Genomic DNA, 21,728 nt, shown 5'->3' on the forward strand with positions numbered 1-21,728 from the left:
ATAAACTTTTAAAAGTAACACAGGTAAAGATTGAGGACAGGTACAGCATGTCTTTATTATGGTTTGAGTCTGTCTTTTAACAATTTTATATTAAAAAAAAGAATAATAACAATTTTATATTGAAGTTTTAGGCTTTGGTTATTAATATGATGTGAAGCATGAGCCTTTTGAGCTCTTATCACATTTGTAAGGCATACCAAAATTTTAGTAGCTTCATTACCTCTAGGCAAAGGTCTAGGCAACTTAGTATGAACTTTTAAATGTCCTATAGCTATCTGGATTTGAGAAAATAATCCATTAGTCTGTGATTGGGGTTGGATTAGCCCTGTAGTCTCTAAACAAGAAATAGTCTCTGTCACATAGGCATTATCTGAATATAAATTAAAATGTTGTAAAATAGTAGCTACTATTTGTAGTTCGATAATTTGAGCAGACTTAGCAGAAGTAGGAATAACATGTCTGTCCTCTATGTAATTAGATGTCCTATTAGAAGACCCACCAGTAAAAATCAGCAACCATCTGTCACAGGCTGAAATTGAGTTATTTTAGGAAAATTAAGTGGATGTTTAATTAAAAAATGAAAAATCCTTTTGGAGCAAAAAATGGTTATCTATATTTCCATAGAAATGTGCATGAACCAATGGCCAATTATTAGTATTAATAAACAGCCAATCATGTTGCTTTTTAGAATATGGCTGAATAATAAAATTAGTTTTTTTGTCAAAATATTTTTTTTCCTAAAGATTTAGTTATTTACTTATTTTTTTTAATTATTTACTTATTATTTATTTATTTATTTATGAGTGTTCTATTTGCATGTTTGACAGAGAGGGCATCAGATCACATTATAGATGGTCGTGAGCCACCATGTGGTTGCTGGGAATTGAACTCAGGACCTCTGGAAGAGCAGTCAGTGCTCTTAACCGCTGAGCCATCTCTCCAGCCCCCTAGTTATTTACTTATTAAATATACAGTGTTTTGCCTCCATGTACACCAGCAGAGGGCACCAGATCTCATTATAGATGGTTGTGAGCCACCATGTGGTTGCTGGGAATTGAAGTCAAGACCTGTGGGAGAACAAGCAGTGCTCTTAACCTCTGAGCCATCTCTCCAGCTCCCAAAATATTCTCTTCTTGCAGTCAACCTATATGAATCAACTTTGCCATAGGCAATTAATATGGTAACGTTACTCTATTGGGAGAAGATGACAAATGTTCCCATAATATAGGAATCTCTTGACAAAATACTGTATAGGTTATGAATTGATGGGAGATAGGCTCTTCCCTCCTGCCATGCCTTCCAGGCTGGGCCTTAACTGGCCACTGAGAAGGAAAATTTTGCCGGTGAATGAGTGTCCTCCAACCCCCCTGGATTTTATTGGCGACTTGCAAATGAGGACATGTGTAAGGACCAAGTTCACTGACCAACGTTAAATCAGGTGTAGTCACAGCACTAAACGGAGGGGCGAGGAGAGCAAGGGCTTTGCTGCTGTGGCAGTAGTTATCCTTGACCCTGAGTAGTGAGGTCATCCATTCTAGATAACCGATAACTGCCCGGAGTGGCCATTTCTCTGGTCCACTGACCAGGCAAGCAAGAATCTGGATAAAGAAGCCGAGCATGGTGGTGCACGCCTCTAATCCCAGCACTCGGGAGGCAGAGGCAGGCGGATCGCTGTGAGTTCGAGGCCAGCCTGTCTACAAAGTGAGTCCAGGACAGCCAAGGCTACACAGAGAGACCTTGTCTCGAAAAACAAACAAACAAACAAAAAAAGAATCTGGATAAAGAACTGAACTTATTGTGAAACCAAATTACTGTTGTTACACCAGTACCATTAACTACACAACCCAAACAGTTGGCCAGTGTGAGTGAATTTTTCTTAGTTACAGCTTTTGAAGTGGGAAGATCTTTCTTTAACCTGGATGTTTTGAGGTGACGAGATCCGTCTTTAATCTAGGCCACAGCTTCTGGGGGCAGCCTGCCTATATGAAGGATATTGAGCCTGGTAGCTCCTTCTCTTTCTCTTCTTACCCTCCCCTGGCTAGCAAGATCACTTTTACCGGCATTAGAGCCTCATTTTTAAAATTCTGGGGAATACTGAAGACCAACACAGACATCCAGCCACATGGACTGACATTCAACTTCCCATCGGTGAACAGCCATTGTTTTAATTGGACCACAGATGGTGAGCCTTTTTTTGTTTTTTGTTTTTGTGTTTTTCGAGACAGGGTTTCTCTGTGTAGCCTTGGCTGTCCTGGACTCACTTTGTAGACCAGGTTGGCCTCGAACTCACAGCGATCCGCCTGCCTCTGCCTCCCGAGTGCTGGGATTAAAGGCGTGCTCCACCATGCCCGGCTGAGCTATTCTTACATTATCCACTTTTTACATATATAGGGATTAGGGATTCATTTTATCAGATCTGTTCATCTAAAGAATCCCTGTTAATACAGATGTGGGTTTTTTTCCTCCAGCCCAATGAGGAAGATGTGCTAGCCTACAATAGTGTGCCGTCGAGTCTGTCATCTATTTTCTGCTTTTTCTCAGGATTGTCTTAAGTCTCGTACCTGCCGGGTAAAAAGTAGCTGCAGTTTACCTGACCCCGGCATGAAGTCACAGACGACAAAAAAAATCTTATTTTTGTTTCCTAAAATCTCTCTTTAATTGTTTATATCCTTGGAACCCTTCCCCGCGTGGTTCAGATCAGTCCCGTTCCCGATGCTCTAAGGTAAGGAATGGATTGTGTCAATGGTCACCTTGAGTCCAGGAGGAGGAGGAAGAGGAAGAACCTCGTGAGTGCTGGAAGACAGAAGGGTAGGCCATTGTAGGAGAGGCACAGGTGCTAATGACATGCAAATCTCTGCAGACCTGGAAAAGGTCTAGCCCTGGACCGAAAAGCCTGAGCCAGGAAACGCTATGCTGTGTCCCTTCGGCACACTAACCCAACCCTAACCCCCTGTCACTCAAGACTCACTGACCAGTCAGTGCCTCGAGGAGGAGGAAGAGGCGGGTTCTTCCGGGAGCCATGCTGCCCATTCTGTTCCCCTGCTGAGCCGACTTGCATCCCTTGGCTTGGTGTGCTGTGAGCGTGCGGCTGCTGGGTGCTGTTTGGGGGAGCGCAGACATGGTGAGTGCGTGGCCGCTGCCCACAACGGTGGGGAGCAGCCGGGTGAGCAGCCAGAGCTGGGGTCCTTCCCTGTGGTGGGTACGAACCTGTGGCTTCCTGTGAGGTTGGGATTTCTAAGGCTTGGACCCAGCGGTGGCATCGGCGTCTGAATAACTTCACTATGGGGGACGCTTCTGCTCAGAGCATTTGGAGCAGAGGCTTGTGGGTAACAGAATCCTTGGGAGGAGGCCAAACTCGGAGAGCCCTAGATTCTCTGGCATCTTCTGCCCTTGGCGTTTACAATTTACTTGTATGATCCGTTTGGAGTTAATCTCACGTTGGGTAGCACTTTAATACTAAACTATGATGTAACGGAGTAGAACTGATTATGAAAAGGATTTACCAATGCATAGGAAATAATAAGTCACAGCTGGACATGGCGGCGCACGCCTTTAATCCCAGCACTCTGGAGGCAGAGGCGGGTGAATCATTGTGAGTTCGAGACCACCTTGGTCTACAAAGTGAATCCAGGACAGAAAAGGCTACACAGAGAAACCCTATCTCTAAAAACAAAAAAAAAAGAAAGAAAGAAAAGCAATACTAAGTCATGCCAAGTAGAATTTCGCTGAGGTAGGATGGCCTCTAAAACAGCCCACAGGTAGCTAGTATGCTAACTGGTTCTGTTGGCGATTAGGATGCTAAAACACATGTGTTTGTTCTCCAGAATATTCCAGAAATATTGCTTCTAGTCATAACAAAGGAGACAGCCCTGATTTACAGTCAGCTACTAGTGCCGACCACATATCAAAGAGCAGGTCTCTAACAAGCTGCCCAGTGGGGCATCACAGGGTCACAAGCAACAGTAAGGCCTGGCCTGCCGTAATGGCCCAGTTTTCTACTTGAGAAAAGCACAGTTCCTCCACCCATGTGGCAAGACATCTGGTGACACCATGTGAAAAGGAACAGCGCAGTTGTGTTGAGGGCTGGCCTGACCAAGCAAGGCTTTCTTTCCCTGAGGGATTTATAGAGAATGACACAGTTCCTCCTTTTTGTTTGTTTGTTTTGAAACACAGTTTCTCTGTGTAGCCTTGGCTGTCCTGGACTCACTTTGTAGACCAGGCTGGCCTCAAACTCACAGAGCTCCACCTGCCTCTGCCTCCTGAGTGCTGGGATTAAAGGTGTGCGCCACCATGCCTGGCAACATAGCTCCTTAATCTCAGAAACATGCTTGGTAAAACCAGTAACAGCCTGGGCCTTATGTTTTGGTTTTTTGGACAGGGTTTCTCTGGGTACCCTTGGCTGTCGTGGACATGCTTTGTACACCAGGCCGGCCTGGAATGGGGCATAGGTTTTTGGGACTATTCTCTAAGGCTGTGGGGTAGAGAGGGGGAAAAGAAGCAAATGTCCTACTCTAAATCCAGAAATATGCTTTGGAGAGTTGGTGTTGGTCTGAAGCCAGGGCCTTTGTGAGGGGCTCACACCAGATTCTGAGAGCCCCGTTCTTCCCGCCAAATGGGGGTGTGGTTATCAGTGCCAAGGCCAATGTGGGCTTGGCCAGTAATGTCCCTGAGACACCCTGTCTTCCCACTTTGCAGTATTGTTTTATTCGACTCCTCCTGAGTTTATCCCAGTGTGTGATCGACTTGGTAGATAGCCAACTCTGCTGACATCATAGAAAAATGTTCCTGAGACAAGCCATGGTGACTCAGGGGCCCCGTCTGTTGCTCTCCAGGGCAGTGACCTTGCTTTCTTTTGGATTAAACTAACTAAACACTTTAATTTGAAAGGCTGCACTATAACAGAGTTTTAAAAGTAATCATTTAAGTCCTGTAATGAAGTGTCCATTGCAGTAACAGGAAAAGGATTTCCATGTAGATCATGGCTTCTGCCTTCAAACCGGAAGAGGAGGAACAGTTTCCTGTGTACACTGCAGGGTGAAGCAGGGTAGGCAACAGCTAGCTCAGGGACGGAAGGTTAAGGGAGTCAGCTGCAGGGGTCACCGTCATGAAGAAAGACCTGACTGAGGCAGGGTGAATGATTTTGTAATTTCCCGGAGTGTGTTATTATTTTACGCATGTGAATGAAAACAGATCAGGTCGGGGTGTGTACATCTTGGGGAGGTCAGCTTGAGCCAACGAATGCTGAATTTCCAGTTGGGGGAGTGTCCTGTGTAGATCTGTGCGGTCCTCATTGACATAGTTACGTCAGGTGAGAAATCTGAGACACAGGCCATTGGCTGTAGCGCTGTGTGTCAGGTGAGTGGGCTCAGCAGCCACCATTGCACAGGGAGGCAAGGTCAGGCAGTGTCTTATCAGTGATGTTCCCTCTAACAACAGAATGGCCTGACCTACCCTAAAGTTAGTATAGCTTGTGTTTTTTCCAATTATATAATTAAATATAAATTACAGTTATCTCTTTCAAAAGTCACCTGTTGGTGTTAGTTTTTAAATATTATTTTCTTTCAAGCAGCGCTGCTCTAACCTCTTGTATTTATTCTCCAGCTTCCTGGTTATTAAGAATTTCATTTCTTAAGCCGGGCGTGGTGGCGCACGCCTTTAATCCCAGCACTCGGGAGGCAGAGGCAGGTGGATCACTGTAAGTTCGAAGCCAGCCTGGTCTACAAAGTGAGTCCAAGATGGCCAAGGCTACACAGAGAAACCCTCTCTCAAAAAAAAAAATTTTTTTTTCATTTCTTTTTCTCAGTTGCTTTGATTATTATTATTATTATTTTTTTATTTAGAGGAATATCTTCTGTAGCTCAGGCTTGTCTTACCTTTTGTAATTGAGAATTGCCTTGAACACATAACCCTGCCTCTGCTGCCCAGTGCCTGGAAGAGAATCCTGCAGCGCCTCCCAGGCTGGGCCCTGACTGGTGTGTGAGGAGGGGAGGGGCCAGTGGGTGAGTGTCCTCTGACGTCCATGGCTTTTAGGGGTAACTTAAAAATAAAGAGGGGCTTGAGTTCACTGACTAACTTTGAAGCTGGTTTAGTCACAACACACACACACACACACACACACACACACACACACACACACACACACACAAATAGGGGGAGGAAGGAAGGTGAGAGCTTTCCAGCTTTGGCAGTAGTTGGCATTAGCCCTGAGGAGTCAGGTGATCAATTTTCGATGATCAGTAAAAGTTGAAATGGCCATTTTGGGGGTTCGGAGACCAGAGAAATCAAGGCTCTGGGTAAGGAAGTGAACTTGTTTCTGGAAATGAAATTACTGTAGCCAACACAGATCTGGACAAACTGGGTGGCTGTGCCTAACAGGATTATTATTTTTCCTGTGTGAATCTGCACAGCCCGAGAGAAGAGAACTGAGTAATACTTGATGTGCCCCAGTACATGTGTCTAGTCCCTGGAGAATATTGAACTATAAAGCCTGTTTCAATTTTTAAAAAAATAGCATAAGAGATAACAACCTTCTCATTCCACCCTACTGTTAGGTTGCAAACCCTGGGAATGGCTGGGGGGCCTAGTTAACAAATCAAATCAGACCTTACTGCCAGGTTCTCCCAGAATCCCTCCATCCCTGCTTGTTCTAGAGTGTGGCTGCCATACCCTGCCCTCTAGCCCAAGGCTTGGGTGGTCCTTCTCCCTGCTGCCCTTCTTCTTGTCATCCAACCATTTTGGTTACCTGGTCTTTTTCATCTATAATTTAGCCTCTTGTCCTCTTGGTCTTCTCCCACCTCCTTCTCCTCACTTGGCTCAGGGTCATGTCCACTCTGGGCTCTCCCCATTGCCCCTGCCTCTGGCTGCGCTCTCCTTTTTATCTATAATAGCTTTCCACCACACCTAGGAGAAATCGTGTCCTTTCCTTTCTATTTTATTTTTTTAAAGTAAACTCCAGCTTTATGGAACAAAGGAATAGATGGATTTACAAATTCTGCCTCATGGTTATTTTTATAAGCCATCTGATTCGAAGCAGTACTTACCAACACAGTGTTGGCAATGTTTTTGTTGTTTGTATTTCGTTTATATTTACATTCATAAATATACTTAGGTCAGTTAGTAGCACATGGTAATGCATGGCACACGCAGTCCTTAGGCGGCTAACAGCGGTTAGTGCTCTATAGTGTACTTTTATTCTTTTACTTCCCATTTTCCACTTCTTTTTTTTGTTTGTTTTTTGGTTTTTTGAGACAAGGTCTCTCTGTGTAACCTTGCCTGTTCTGGACTCACTTTGTAGACCAGGCTGGCCTTGAACTCACAGCGATCCGCCTACCTCTGCCTCCCGAGTGCTGGGATTAAAGGCGTGAGCCACCACGCCTGGCCCATTTTCCACTTCTTGCTTTCAAATTCTTGGCAACTTATGGCTTCAGCTGCTGTCACTGTTTGAATTTGGCAGAGGTTTGGCTGGAGAACTCCCCAGCTGGGAGGTGGAGACGGCTGCACTGCTGTGTGAGTGTTCAATGGAATGTTCATGCAAAAGGCCTCTTTGGTTTGGAAGATGAACAGGTAACCTAAGAAAGTACAAGATTCTACTAAAATACAGATTTACCAGACTAAGGCTGTCTGAATGAAGGGTAGAGGGCAGGAAGGGGGAGGCCTGTGCTGTCTCAGTCATTTGGTCCGGAATCCTCAGCAGAGGAGCTCATACTGTCCAGAGGCCCAACTGGGTGGTCCAAGCTAATGAGGGACTCTGTGCAGGCCTAGCAATCAGGGACAGCAGTGGGACGTGGCCTGCAGGTTCTTAACAGGATTCTGCTCTGATGCAGCTGTAAGGAGTTGTGAGGGAGACCACAGGCCATGCCATGGTGAGTGTGAGACCTCAGGCCATGCCATGGTGAGTGTGAGGAGACCTCAGGCCATGCCATGATGAGTGTGAGGAGACCTCAGGCCATGCCATGATGAGTGTGAGGAGACCTCAGGCCATGCCATGATGAGTGTGAGGAGACCTCAGGCCATGCCATGGTGAGTGTGAGGAGACCTCAGGCCATGCCATGATGAGTGTGAGGAGACCTCAGGCCATGCCATGATGAGTGTGAGGAGACCTCAGGCCATGCCATGATGAGTGTGAGGAGACCACAGGCCATGCCATGATGAGTGTGAGGAGACCTCAGGCCATGCCATGGTGAGTGTGAGGAGACCACAGGCCATGCCATGATGAGTGTGAGGAGACCACAGGCCATGCCATGGTGAGTGTGAGGAGACCACAGGCCATGCCATGGTGAGTGTGAGGAGACCACAGGCCATGCCATGATGAGTGTGAGGAGACCTCAGGCCATGCCATGATGAGTGTGAGGAGACCACAGGCCATGCCATGGTGAGTGTGAGGAGACCACAGGCCATGCCATGATGAGTGTGAGGAGACCTCAGGCCATGCCATGATGAGTGTGGGGAGACCTCAGGCCATGCCATGTTGAGTGTGGGGAGACCACAGGCCATGCCATGGTGAGTGTGGGGAGACCTCAGGCCATGCCATGGTGAGTGTGAGGAGACCACAGGCCATGCCATGATGAGTGTGAGGAGACCTCAGGCCATGCCATGATGAGTGTGAGGAGACCACAGGCCATGCCATGATGAGTGTGAGGAGACCACAGGCCATGCCATGGTGAGTGTGAGGAGACCACAGGCCATGCCATGATGAGTGTGAGGAGACCACAGCCATGCCATGATGAGTGTGAGGAGACCACAGGCCATGCCATGATGAGTGTGAGGAGACCACAGGCCATGCCATGATGAGTGTGAGGAGACCACAGGCCATGCCATGATGAGTATGAGGAGACCTCAGGCCATGCCATGATGAGTGTGAGGAGACCTCAGGCCATGCCATGATGAGTGTGAGGAGACCACAGGCCATGCCATGATGAGTGTGAGGAGACCACAGGCCATGCCATGATGAGTGTGAGGAGACCTCAGGCCATGCCATGATGAGTGTGAGGAGACCTCAGGCCATGCCATGATGAGTGTGAGGAGACCTCAGGCCATGCCATGATGAGTGTGAGGAGACCACAGCCATGCCATGATGAGTGTGAGGAGACCACAGCCATGCCATGATGAGTGTGAGGAGACCACAGGCCATGCCATGATGAGTGTGAGGAGACCTCAGGCCATGCCATGATGAGTGTGAGGAGACCTCAGGCCATGCCATGGTGAGTGTGAGGAGACCACAGGCCATGCCATGATGAGTGTGAGGAGACCTCAGGCCATGCCATGGTGAGTGTGAGGAGACCACAGGCCATGCCATGATGAGTGTGAGGAGACCACAGGCCATGCCATGGTGAGTGTGAGGAGACCACAGGCCATGCCATGGTGAGTGTGAGGAGACCACAGGCCATGCCATGATGAGTGTGAGGAGACCTCAGGCCATGCCATGATGAGTGTGAGGAGACCACAGGCCATGCCATGGTGAGTGTGAGGAGACCACAGGCCATGCCATGATGAGTGTGGGGAGACCTCAGGCCATGCCATGATGAGTGTGGGGAGACCTCAGGCCATGCCATGTTGAGTGTGGGGAGACCACAGGCCATGCCATGGTGAGTGTGGGGAGACCTCAGGCCATGCCATGGTGAGTGTGAGGAGACCACAGGCCATGCCATGGTGAGTGTGAGGAGACCACAGGCCATGCCATGATGAGTGTGAGGAGACCACAGGCCATGCCATGATGAGTGTGAGGAGACCACAGGCCATGCCATGGTGAGTGTGAGGAGACCACAGGCCATGCCATGATGAGTGTGAGGAGACCACAGCCATGCCATGATGAGTGTGAGGAGACCACAGCCATGCCATGATGAGTGTGAGGAGACCACAGGCCATGCCATGATGAGTGTGAGGAGACCTCAGGCCATGCCATGATGAGTGTGAGGAGACCTCAGGCCATGCCATGATGAGTGTGAGGAGACCTCAGGCCATGCCATGATGAGTGTGAGGAGACCACAGCCATGCCATGATGAGTGTGAGGAGACCACAGGCCATGCCATGGTGAGTGTGAGGAGACCACAGGCCATGCCATGATGAGTATGAGGAGACCTCAGGCCATGCCATGATGAGTGTGAGGAGACCTCAGGCCATGCCATGATGAGTGTGAGGAGACCACAGGCCATGCCATGATGAGTGTGAGGGGACCACAGGCCATGCCATGATGAGTGTGAGGAGACCTCAGGCCATGCCATGATGAGTGTGGGGAGACCACAGGCCATGCCATGTTGAGTGTGGGGAGACCACAGGCCATGCATGTTGAGTATGGGGAGACCTCAGGCCATGCCATGTTGAGTGTGGGGAGACCACAGGCCATGCCATGTTGAGTGTGAGGAGACCACAGGCCATGCCATGTTGACTGTGGGGAGACCTCAGGCCATGCCATGTTGAGTGTGGGGAGACCGCAGGCCATGCCATGGTGAGTGTGGGGGCCGCTGACCCCAGACAAGGCAGATGAGATTGGCAGACTAGAATGTAAGACTCCAGTCTGCTGGGACAGGGATGGACTATGATCCAGACTGTTCTTTTCATACATGTGGCGATCTTGGCCTATGAGTCTCCCTGAGTGTGGAGTCCTTGCAAAGGGGGAGGCCCTGCAGCCCCGGCAACATAAAGCTGTGGTGCTTGCACTATCACTACCCAGGGTGTAGGGATTGCTTTTGGTGTGCAATGGGAAGACATATAGGAAAACTTGAGATACGGTTTCTAAATGTCCTGAGTGTTAGTTTCCATATTTAGTTTTATGTGATACATTTTACAAATATTCTAGAAACTAAAAGGAGTTTCTGAGCCGCAGAGGGTTTTCAGGTACACATAGTGTTGTGAGGTGGATAGAGTGTATTCCACATCCTGTGCCAGAATCCATGTGGCAGAAGCAACCATTATTACAATATTAAGCTCTGTGTGTGTGTGTGCGTGTGCGTGTGTGAGACAGAGAGAGAGAGAGAGAGAGAGAGAGAGAGAGAGAGAGAGAGAGAGAGAGAGAGAGAAGGGCTCAGATTGCCTTAACATGGTCAGGAGGGGCTGCAAAGCCATAGGCCACTTTCAGATCAGCTCCATTTCCAGAGAGAGCTGGAGAGCATGGGGCTCTATGTCTGGAAGAAAGAGCAGTAGTAGCTGGAGGGCCAGAAATACAACAATTTAGAGGTCACTTTGAGTTATTTTTGTGGGAGCTGCCAAGTCTGTTCTTAATTTCTGTACACATAACAATCATAGGTGACACTGGTCAAGTTTACATTTTTCCTGCCACAGTTTGCTTGGGCTTTTTTTGTGAAATTTGAACATATTTTGGGGCTTGTGTTCCTGGCTTTCTCTCTGCGTCCTCCATCCTTTCACACATATTGTACACATTCTTGGTTGTTGTAACTTCGTGGTAGGTGCAGAAATTACGCTGTGCCAAAGTGTATTCTATTTCTTCAGACTCCTGCTGGGAATTGTGAGTTTTATCACATGTCACATAGATTTGGAATCAGCTTATGAATTGTATAAAAATTTCCTTTGGGTTGAATATAGCCAACATCTTTCCTTTTTCTTTTCCTTTTTTTGAAAATACATCATTTTAATGGTGCTGTTTACAGTGGAGTAAACGATAAAAGATGTCATTCTATGTAATAATTTGGCAAACTACAATACGTGCTTGAAACTTAAACTGATATGAAGTAATAGATAAAACCATAGACAGGGGACATATGTGTAGAGTTTAGTGACACGGAACACATTATTATTGTCACATAAGAGCTATCCCAATAAATATCACTAAGTGGAGAAGACAAAAAGAGTGAAAATAAAACATCCACCAGAATTGAATGGTGAAAGTGAGTGTGACACAGGATTGTGTATTTAGCGTGTGGAATAAACTCTGAGAGCAATGGGTTGGGATTTTCAACAGATATTAATTAAAATTAGTTTAAAGTCATGTTGAGTTGTTATACTTAGTGTAAAATTGCTCATATTTAATGTACGCATTTGATGCATTTGGTATGCAAATGGTATACAAAAAGTGAATTTCTGCTAGACAGAAGCAGAAATGTTGTCTTCTGCAGGCCTTTAGATGGCACACAACATAGAAATCTCTACACAAAGCTTAATCAGCTGCTTTTGTAGAACCAATAAGATACTGGATTATCGAGAGTAATGCAGAAAGAGGAAGTCAAGGTCAAAGGATTTCAATGCAAAGTAGAAACTGAAAAAACTAATCTCAAGGTCATTTGTGTGCTATTTTGACCCAAAGTATTTCTTATTCTGTCCATGACACAAGAAATTAAGTAAGGAGGAATTGAAAAATAATGAGCTGATTTCTTCGATGGAATAATGAATCTGTCTCATTCAGGACTATAGTGGAAAAAAAAGCAACAAGTGGGGTAAAAAGAAATAAAAAAATCTATGGTTGATTGAGAAGAAGCATGCAGTTTCAGATAGCAGTCAAGTGCTGAAGCAGAATTGAAATTCAAGAATATCGCCATTAAAGAGAAGGACCCTTCTCTGGATTCAAAATCAAAGACGGCGTTCAAAGGGTACTAGTCCCTCCGCCCAAGCCTTCAGTGGATGCAAGGAGTAGGCAAAGTGATTCCAGTCCCAGGAAACAACTCCCTACAGAACCTGCTGTGACTGTGCTCCAAGTGTAGCGGGTCCATCCCAACTTGGCAGGAACACCCATGTTGTGCTGGTTTTGGAAACAAGAAAGATGTAAAACATAAGGTCATGAGTTTTTAAGCCTATGGTTTCAGTTGAACACGGCTTCAGCCATCTGTTTCACAGAGTCAGGGCCTCATGAGGAGACAATGAGAGTTCATTGCTTGCAGCTGTGAGGATGAAGCCTCGGTTGCAAGATGCTGAGATCCCCAAGCTGCGAGACAGCTGCCATCCAGAGCTGCAGAGAAGTAGTGGTAGCAACAAAACTGGGGGGCGTGGCAGACGTTGCATGGATCGGACCATCTCAGCCCTTCGCAACTCAAGTCCCCAGTGTCTGAGACAGAGCTACAGGATTTGGCTTTTGCCTCTCTGGGTTTCTGTCTTCGGTCCAATCTTCCCTCACTCTGTACTTATTCCACTCAATTGAAATGGGAAGGGGCATTCTGTGCCATTGTATACTGGGAAGATAGAATTTCATTTCTGATTTTACATGTTGTGTCAAACAAAAGACTGCCTTGAATGAAAAAAAAAACAAAAACAAAACAAAACAGAAAACCCAAAAGAAAACAAACAATTAAAAAAAAAAAAAAAAGAAAGAAAAAACCAACACCACCAACAAAAAAACCCTCTGGACATTTGAATACCCTAAGTCCTCTTGTCAACTTTCAGGATCATTGAAGTTAGACAAGACGCGTTTTCCTTAGGGCATGACCACGGGCCTGTAGTGACCGGGTCCGAACGCAGTTGGATGATGTCTGTGAGCACCTGTCTCTCCTTGGTGGCTTTCTCTGGGGAGCTTGTGAAAGCTTTTTCAGGAGAATGCCTTTCAGATGAAATTCCTTATTGGGGATGGGATTTGAGGGTTTCCAGATTCAACCCATTTCCTGTTCTTTGTGTCTACTGTGCTGTTGTTGAAACTGCTCGGTGTGCTTCCTTCTCATGCTGTCCTGCCTTCACCATTGTAGACTCTGTCACTAAGTCACTAATTTGTTTTGATAGCCTAATGTTTTTTATCTATTTAATCTTATTGATTCTGTTTTTGAAGACAAAGTTTCTCTGTATATCCCCGGCTGTCCTCAGCGTAGGTACCTAGACTATGCAGGCCTCAGAGTTGGAGATTTACCTGGCTCTGGCTCTGCAGTGTTGGGTTAACGTGGCCCCCTTTTTATAATACTGGCTGATGGGCCTGCAATGTAGGTTTTTGTACATGTCAAGCACATGCTGTTCTGATGAACTTCAACCGCATTGTGAATTTTGAAATTCGGCAGAGTACTACTTTATTTCATGGGAAAGCATACATTCATGAAATCAATACTGCCTGAGCCTCCTGAGTCATTGCAGGTGCATGGCCTTCTTTCTTCTCCCGAGTGTGTTTGTTTTGAATTTACGTTGGAGTTGAGTATGAGCGTTTTTCCTGTACGCATGAATCTGCAGCTCCTGTGCGCCTGGTCCTCACAGCAGTCAGAAGATGGCCTCAGAGCCCCTGAACATCGAGTAATGGCTCCTTGTGGTCCCCAGCGTAAGGACTGGCAAGTGAGCCAGCAAGTGAGCCCACTTATTTCCAGGGCCAGCAAGAGCTCTTCACTGGTGAACCCCTTCTTCTGCCCTGGGCTGTTCATTTATGATCAATATTTGCACAGGTGATATTTTTATCTCTTCATGGCTAACTCTTTAATAAGATCTTATTCATGTGGCACCTCGGATTCTGGAAGATGAATAGCAAACATAAACGCGTGTATAATTCTTTTGAGCTACTTATACGTTTTATGATTGTTTGGTTGAATTTTGAAGGAAAGGCTCAATGTTCTTATGTAACTATGACTGTCCTAGAGCTCAGTGCATAGACCAGGCTGACGTCTGCCTCTGTTTCCTGAGTTCAGGGGTTAAAGGCATAACCCAGTACACTCAGCTTGCTCACCTTTTGTACTTAATAATTGTTCACACAGTTTCTCTGATGTGTACCCAGTACTGTTGATCTGCTTGTTTGTTTCTTTCTTTCTATGTGTGTTAATTGGCATTTCCCTTGCAAGGCTACATACTATCCAGAGAGTGCAGTAATTTCCTTCTAGAATGACTTGGTGATTACAGTAGAACTTGTGTATCAGAAAATAAGTAGGAAATGCACCAACATTAGGAATATACTGTCAATGAAATATACGTGTCCAATATTGTCTGCATGCTGCTTTCTGTTTACACATGTATGGGATATTTTAGGATGCAGTGACCTATCATGATGTGCATGTGAACTTCACTCGGGAAGAGTGGGCTTTGCTGGATCCTTCCCAGAAGAGTCTCTACAAAGATGTGATGCTGGAGACCTACAGGAACCTCACTGCTGTAGGTAAGACTATGGATTTTCTTTCCCCTTTTAAAATAAGAGGACAACAGTTTCTTCATTATTGATGCTCTTAAAGAATTTTAATTGGGAATGAGATGGATAATTCAGGCATGGTTCTAAGGTTTGTTGAATATAATAATTTAAATTTTCCATAATTTCTAAAGTGTATCATACATTTTCTGGTATTGTATTTTAGGCTATAATTGGGAGGAACACAATATTGGAGGACAACGCCAACTTTCTAGAACACAAGGAAGGTAATTGTCATGTGTAAGCTGACACAACTCTTCCTATGAGGAAATTCTGATGTGTCCTGGAAATTTTAAAGAAAAACAACAGTGTAAAGAAGTGCAGCCTTGGGTTGGAGAGATGGCTCAGAGGTTAAGAGCACCATGTGTTCTTCCTAAAGGTCCTGAGTTCAAATCCCAGCAACCACATGGTGGCTCACAACCTTCTATAGTGAGATTTGGTGCCCTCTTCTGGCCTACAGCATACATGTGGGCAGAATGCTGTATAAATAATTTTTTTAAAAAAGTGCAGCCTTACATGTGTTGCTGATTATTAAATTCTCAAAGGACTATGTGCCTCAGTGTCAGGAATCTGATTTGTGTTTGCAAGGCATTTATTGAAGAAAGAAGACATGGAAAGAATGTGATAATACTTATAACCTTTTGAATCATAATCTCATTAGAGCCACATTGTAGAACTACCCATCAGTTTGGTCTTATACCACACATTCTGCAAAATATACAATCATTTGTGGTGATAAGTACAACCTTCTAATAAGCAAATAAATAATATGCACAGCAAAGCCGATGGTACTAATATAGTTATAGTAATGTTGGTAATCTTAGTGAGGTAAGAAGGTTATATAATGGCAATTTAGGAATTTTGGTTTCTTTTAAAAAAAAACCAGAAATATAAGGATATGTTTCCATTTTAATCTCAGGTGTAGGGTATGGACTACTTCAAATTGTCGACAGTATTTGACTGTAATTTGCCTTATGCTCTACAAGAGGTGTGATTTTTGCCAGTAGGAGTTATTATCTTTCTTTCTTTCTTTCTTTCTTTTTTTGGTTTTTCGAGACAGGTTTCTATGTGTAGCCCTGGCTGTCCTGGACTCCCTTTGTAGACCAGGCTGGCCTTGAACTCACAGCAATCCGCCTGCCTCTGCCTCCCGAGTGCTGGGATTAAAGGCGTGCGCCACCACGCGTGGCTGTGGGAGTTCTTTTCTGCATTTGGGTGATGTCTAGAATTCTGGGGAGTTTTCTGGAGGTATTATTTAAAGGCTAAGGGCCCAAGCCTGAGAGTGAGTCTTTGCTGCTGGTTGTTTGCTGTTGGTTGTTGCTTGTTAAGTTGTCATGCACAAAGAAGAAACAACAACAAGAAGAAATAGTTTCCTGATGGCGAATATCAAACCTCCCTCAAGGAACTGGATGCCCCTAATCAGCTGTAAATAGTCAACAAACGTTGTCCCCCTTCTTTTCTATCCCTTTTTCTCTCCTCTCTAGTGTCAGGAAGTTGAAAAGGGTGGAGTAAGGGTGGAGAAAGTGGAAGAAAAATGAACCCACAATATAGCAAACACCAGCTCCAAGGTTGTTATGGAGAATCCATAATCCCTATTCCACATGTTTAGGAGGAACACAAAGTCAAACTGTGTAAATAAATTGTGGCAACCTTTTATTCATTTTTATTCCTTTCATAATATACCCGTTGTCACAATGCTTACAAGCCATGTGTACATAAGGGATATTGAAAGAAGCAAAGTACCCCTCTCTTGCCAAACTATTAGAAGTTTTGTAGTAGTCCCCAGTTAGTGATTCAAGTTTACAATTAATTGGTTTTCCAACTTCATTGGGAATGCATCAACAAACTCACACTGCAGAAAATCCCTCTGGTTACTAAGAATGGGGAAATTCTTCTGTTTGTCCTGGTCCACATAGCAAATGTAGTGTGACTCACACGATAGGAAAATTTATGAATGTAATCAGTGTAGCAGCAACGGTCTCAGTTGTGAAATGTGAAATGTGAAAAGCCTCATATAGGAAAGCATGCTACTAACTTGAGCCATGTAATAAATGCTCACGGTATTTTTGAAGATGAAAAACAACTTATAATTTAGGGGAACACCATGAATGTAAACAAAGGGATAAAATCTTTAATATCTGATTCATCTTTATACTGAGACCAATTTGTGAGATTAATCCATATAGATAAAAAGATTCATCAGTGTAATGAATGTGGTAAAGTTTTAATATGTGCCAAATATCTTCACAGGCGTGAAAGCAGTCATACTGGAGAGAAATCATCTAAATATACTCAAAGAGTCAAAGCATTTGCACATCCCAGTCATCTTCAAAGGCATGAAAGAATTCACACTGTAGAAAAACTTTACAAAAGTAATGAATATGATGAAGCCTTTTCACAGCAGTGTAATCTCCAAATACATAAAAGAACACACACTGGAGAGAAACCCTATGAATGTAATCAGTATGGGAAACCCTTTGCACATCACAGCCATCTTCGAAGACATGAAGAAATTCATACCAGAGAGACAAGCTATGAATGTAAGCAATGTACAAGAGCCTTTGCACATCATATACACCTTCAAATGCATGAAAGAACACATAGTGGGGAAAAGCCCTATGAATGTATTCAATGTGGAAAAGCCTTTGCATGTCACAAGTATCTCCAAGTCCATAAAAGAACACATACCGGTGAGAAACCCTATGAATGTAAGCAGTGTGGTAAAGCCTTTCTGTTTCCCTGTTACCTCCGAATACATACAAGAACACATACTGGAGAGAAACCTTATGAATGTAATCAGTGTGGTAAAGGCTTTGCACAAGTTTCACATCTCCGAAGACATACAAGAACACATACTGGAGAGAAACATTTTGAATGTGATCAGTGTGGTAAAGCCTTTGCATGTCACAGTAATCTCGGAAGACATAAAAGAACACACACTGGAGAGAAACCCTATGAATGTAATCAGTATGGGAAACCCTTTGCACATCACAGCCATCTTCGAAGACATGAAGAAATTCGTACCAGAGAGAAAAACTATGAATGTAAGCAATGTAGAAGAGCCTTTGCACATCATATACACCTTCAAATGCATGAAAGAACACATAGTGGGGAAAAGCCCTATGAATGTATTCAGTGTGGAAAAGCCTTTGCATGTCACAAGTATCTCCAAGTCCATAAAAGAACACATACCGGTGAGAAACCCTATGAATGTAAGCAGTGTGGTAAAGCCTTTCCGTATCCCTGTTACCTCCGAATACATACAAGAACACATACTGGAGAGAAACCTTATGAATGTAATCAGTGTGGTAAAGGCTTTGCAAGAGTTTTTCATCTCCGAAGACATACAAGAACACATACTGGAGAGAAACCCTATGAATGTAACCAATGTGGAAAAGCCTTTGCATGTCACAGTTATCTCCAAATACATCAAAGAAAACATACTGGAGAGAAACCCTATGAATGTATTTAATATTGTGAAGTCTTTAATATTGTGAAGCCTTTGCATGTCACAGTGATCTCCTAAAACTACAAGAAAACCCAGTGAATAAATGTGAGCAATGGGAAAGCCTGCGCAGGTAGCAACGGTCTTCAGAAATCATGAGAAAAAGCCATACTGCAAAGACTTACAAATGTAGTCAGTGTGGTAAATTGTTACACATCATGATATCTTTGTACAAGAGTAAAACCTTTAGTGTGTGATCAGTCTGTTAAAATCTTTGCATATCAGAGTAGTCTTTGATGCCCTGAAAGGACTCATAGTGAAGGGACACTGTTACTGTCAAGCATTTGGAAAGATCTTCAGCCAACACACATTAAGTTATCCAACATTATTTCTTGTGGAGAAAATAACAATTAATGTCAACAGTCTCTACAAGTACAATGATATGCCTCTTCATTTTGTTTGTACCTGCAAACTCACGTTGACAAAAACTATGAATTTAAATGATAGGGTTGTCCTTTTTGATTTCATATTGCTCTTCAGTTACATGAAATAACTCATCCATTTGTAAAACTTCGTGTGTGTGCATTAGTGCATTTTCTGCTTATTAAACTTATAAAGCTGTTTAATTTGGCTTATGGTTCCAGAGGGTTATGGGGTCACCATGAAAGTGTCATGACAGCACGTGTCAAAGACGGCAGTAAAGGAGGAAGCTCAGTTCACATCGTCAACCCGCAGCAGTGACGGGAGTAGAAACTAGAACAGTTGTGCAGATGGGAACTCTCAAGCCCACTCATATTGAGCTCAAGTTAATATGAGAAAAGCATTCATGAGGAAAAATTTATTTCTTTAACAATTTCTTTTCATTTTAATCACGTGAAGTCCATGTGTCATCTCTGGGAACATGCATGTGAGTGCTGGTGTCCAAGGTTAGGACCCTTGGATCTTCTTGTAAGAAGAATGTCAGGAAGTTGTCAAAACCCTGATGTTGGTCCTAGGACTGAATTTGTCTTAACTCCTTGGGCATGTCTCCAGACCTGTAAACATTCTGAAGTCTTTTTTATATGATCTGGATGTTAGTAAACAGGAAAGAACTCATACAAGGGAAAACACTATCCTTGTTAATGATTTTGTAAAGATTGTAGACATAACAGTTGTCTTCAGTTTCATGAATAACTCGTTTTATCTCTTCATCATAGCTTGAAGGAAGTAAACTATTTACATGTTCATTTGAGAGTCATGGTGGGAGTGACTTGTGGTAGTGAGTTGTACTTTGAACCATTTGGAGTAGGTATTTAAGTTTGCTATACATTTGGCAAATTTATTTGCAGAAGTTTATTAGGCTGCTCTTACATTCTTTTTGTGGCTTCTCTTCATCTTCCACTGTGCTTTGACTTAATTATGGATAGTTGTCTACTGCATTGTATTGAATAGGTTGCCCACCATCTAAGTGGTCCATTGTTTTATTGAATATCAGGCTGGGTATGACCATACTTTTCAAGAAAGAGAGACTGTTAAAGGATGGTGGGTTGGTGTTCCTGGTTGTGCTTTTCATAATTTCACAAATTCCTCTGAGATGATGCTTGTTATCCAGCATGACAGAAATGTCAGTCATTAGGCAAGGATTTGAATCTGGATTCTCATATGTTAGCCTTCTGAGGACAAGTACAAGGGTTGAAGATGTTCCCCCAATGTGTCCTGTTTTGTCAAATGTTTTAACAATGTTAGTGTTAAAATGTTTACTAGAATTGCATATAAAAAACCATTACATACATCATATGAAAATCCAAAGTACCATGTTCATGTATTAGCGGTGTAAGAAAGTAGGGTGATAAGCAGCTGACTGTACATGTCACCGCATAGCTTGCTGTGCTAGGGATATGTATATATTATTTGATGTTCCATGCTTCTTCATATCCTTATTAGTTACCATTTGGCACTTCATCTTGAACTACTGCCATTTAAGGGAATTATCTATATAGTCTAGATAATGTAACAGCAATAAAATTTATTAGTTTTTCCTTTGTGTGCAATGTGATTATGGGTTTTTACACACACAGACATGTGGAGACTGGAAGACAACTTGATGGGATCCACTTCTATTCATCTTTAGATTGTGACCAAGGCCAGGCTGCCAGCCTTGCGTGCCACGGACTTGTTGCACTGAGCCGTCTCGCTGATGCTCAGATAAGATGAGTGATGCCTGACTTCTGGGAAGTACTGCCTTCTTTTCAGCATGTAAACATATTTTCATCAAGGATGAAGGAAACACAGACAATTTGAATAGTAAATTCTATTTTCAAATGAAAATGATACACTGCTCTCGATCTCTTATTTAACATATTAGCTTACTTTTAGGAGAAAACACTTGTTCCTGACACTTTTCTCAGAACTGCAAATTGATGCCAGAGGGAAGGAAGTCAGGCACAGGCAAACAGATCCATATAATTACAAATCCTTCAAATCCTTCACGTAAACAACCAGAACAGACATTATCATGCTGGGAATGTTTTATACTGAAACAACAAAGTAAAATCTAGGTGTAGAGTAGATGACTGCAGTCTCAGCAATGTTGAGGCTGAGAGTGGAACAGCTGAAGTTCACATCCAGATCGTGAAACATAGCAAGATTAAGGCCCAGCAAGGGTACATAGCAACAGTCTCACACAAGCAAAAAAGAAAAATGATAAAGTTGAGTAAAGGTGGGAATATGTTGACGTGATTCAATGAAATATGCAAATGAAGAACAGAGTCCAAAAATGGTTTAAGAAAGAAAAAGAATCATCTTCCAGCTCTTTCTAACACACAAAGCTAATCTTGTTAAATTAAAAGGACAATGTCACAGTTTTCCAAATTGACAGAAAAATTGAAAAATGGAAACACCATTAACGATTTAAATGAAACAAACCCAAAATCTCTCTAACTAGGATTACAAGGGAAGTTCGTTGACCTAATAAAAGCCACAGTGGGTGGAGATAGAACCAGAAGATCCCTTTAAACATCAGGGAGAGGATAGAAGGACTGTTCTTTCCATGATGCTAAGTACCATCTGAAAAATGCCAGGCAGAAGAGCCAGACAAGGGAACTTAAGTCTAAGAACGAGAATGAGAAATACATTGTTCTGCAGGGATTGAGCCAAGGAAACACAAGGGAATTTACAGAAAAAGGTGTTGTATTTGCAGAGTCTACCAGTGATTCACAAGTATGACTAAGGTTTTGATTTTAGTAAATTAAAAAGAAACTGGCCAGAACCAAACCAGAGACA

The 21,728-nt window shown here is 43.6% G+C and overlaps 1 long non-coding RNA gene across 1 annotated transcript; it reads left to right on the forward strand.

Moving 5' to 3' along the window:
• Positions 1-3,012: 3,012 nt before the first annotated feature.
• Positions 3,013-21,235, forward strand: LOC311584873. Its single transcript, XR_014775023.1, has 4 exons — positions 3,013-3,121; positions 14,872-14,998; positions 15,192-15,252; positions 17,273-21,235. It is a non-coding gene; the product is annotated as an uncharacterized lncRNA (long non-coding RNA).
• Positions 21,236-21,728: the final 493 nt, after the last annotated feature.

Source organism: Acomys minous (genome assembly GCF_964271855.1).
Source record: "Acomys minous genome assembly, chromosome: 2".
In the NCBI taxonomy this organism is placed as follows: domain Eukaryota; kingdom Metazoa; phylum Chordata; class Mammalia; order Rodentia; family Muridae; genus Acomys; species Acomys minous.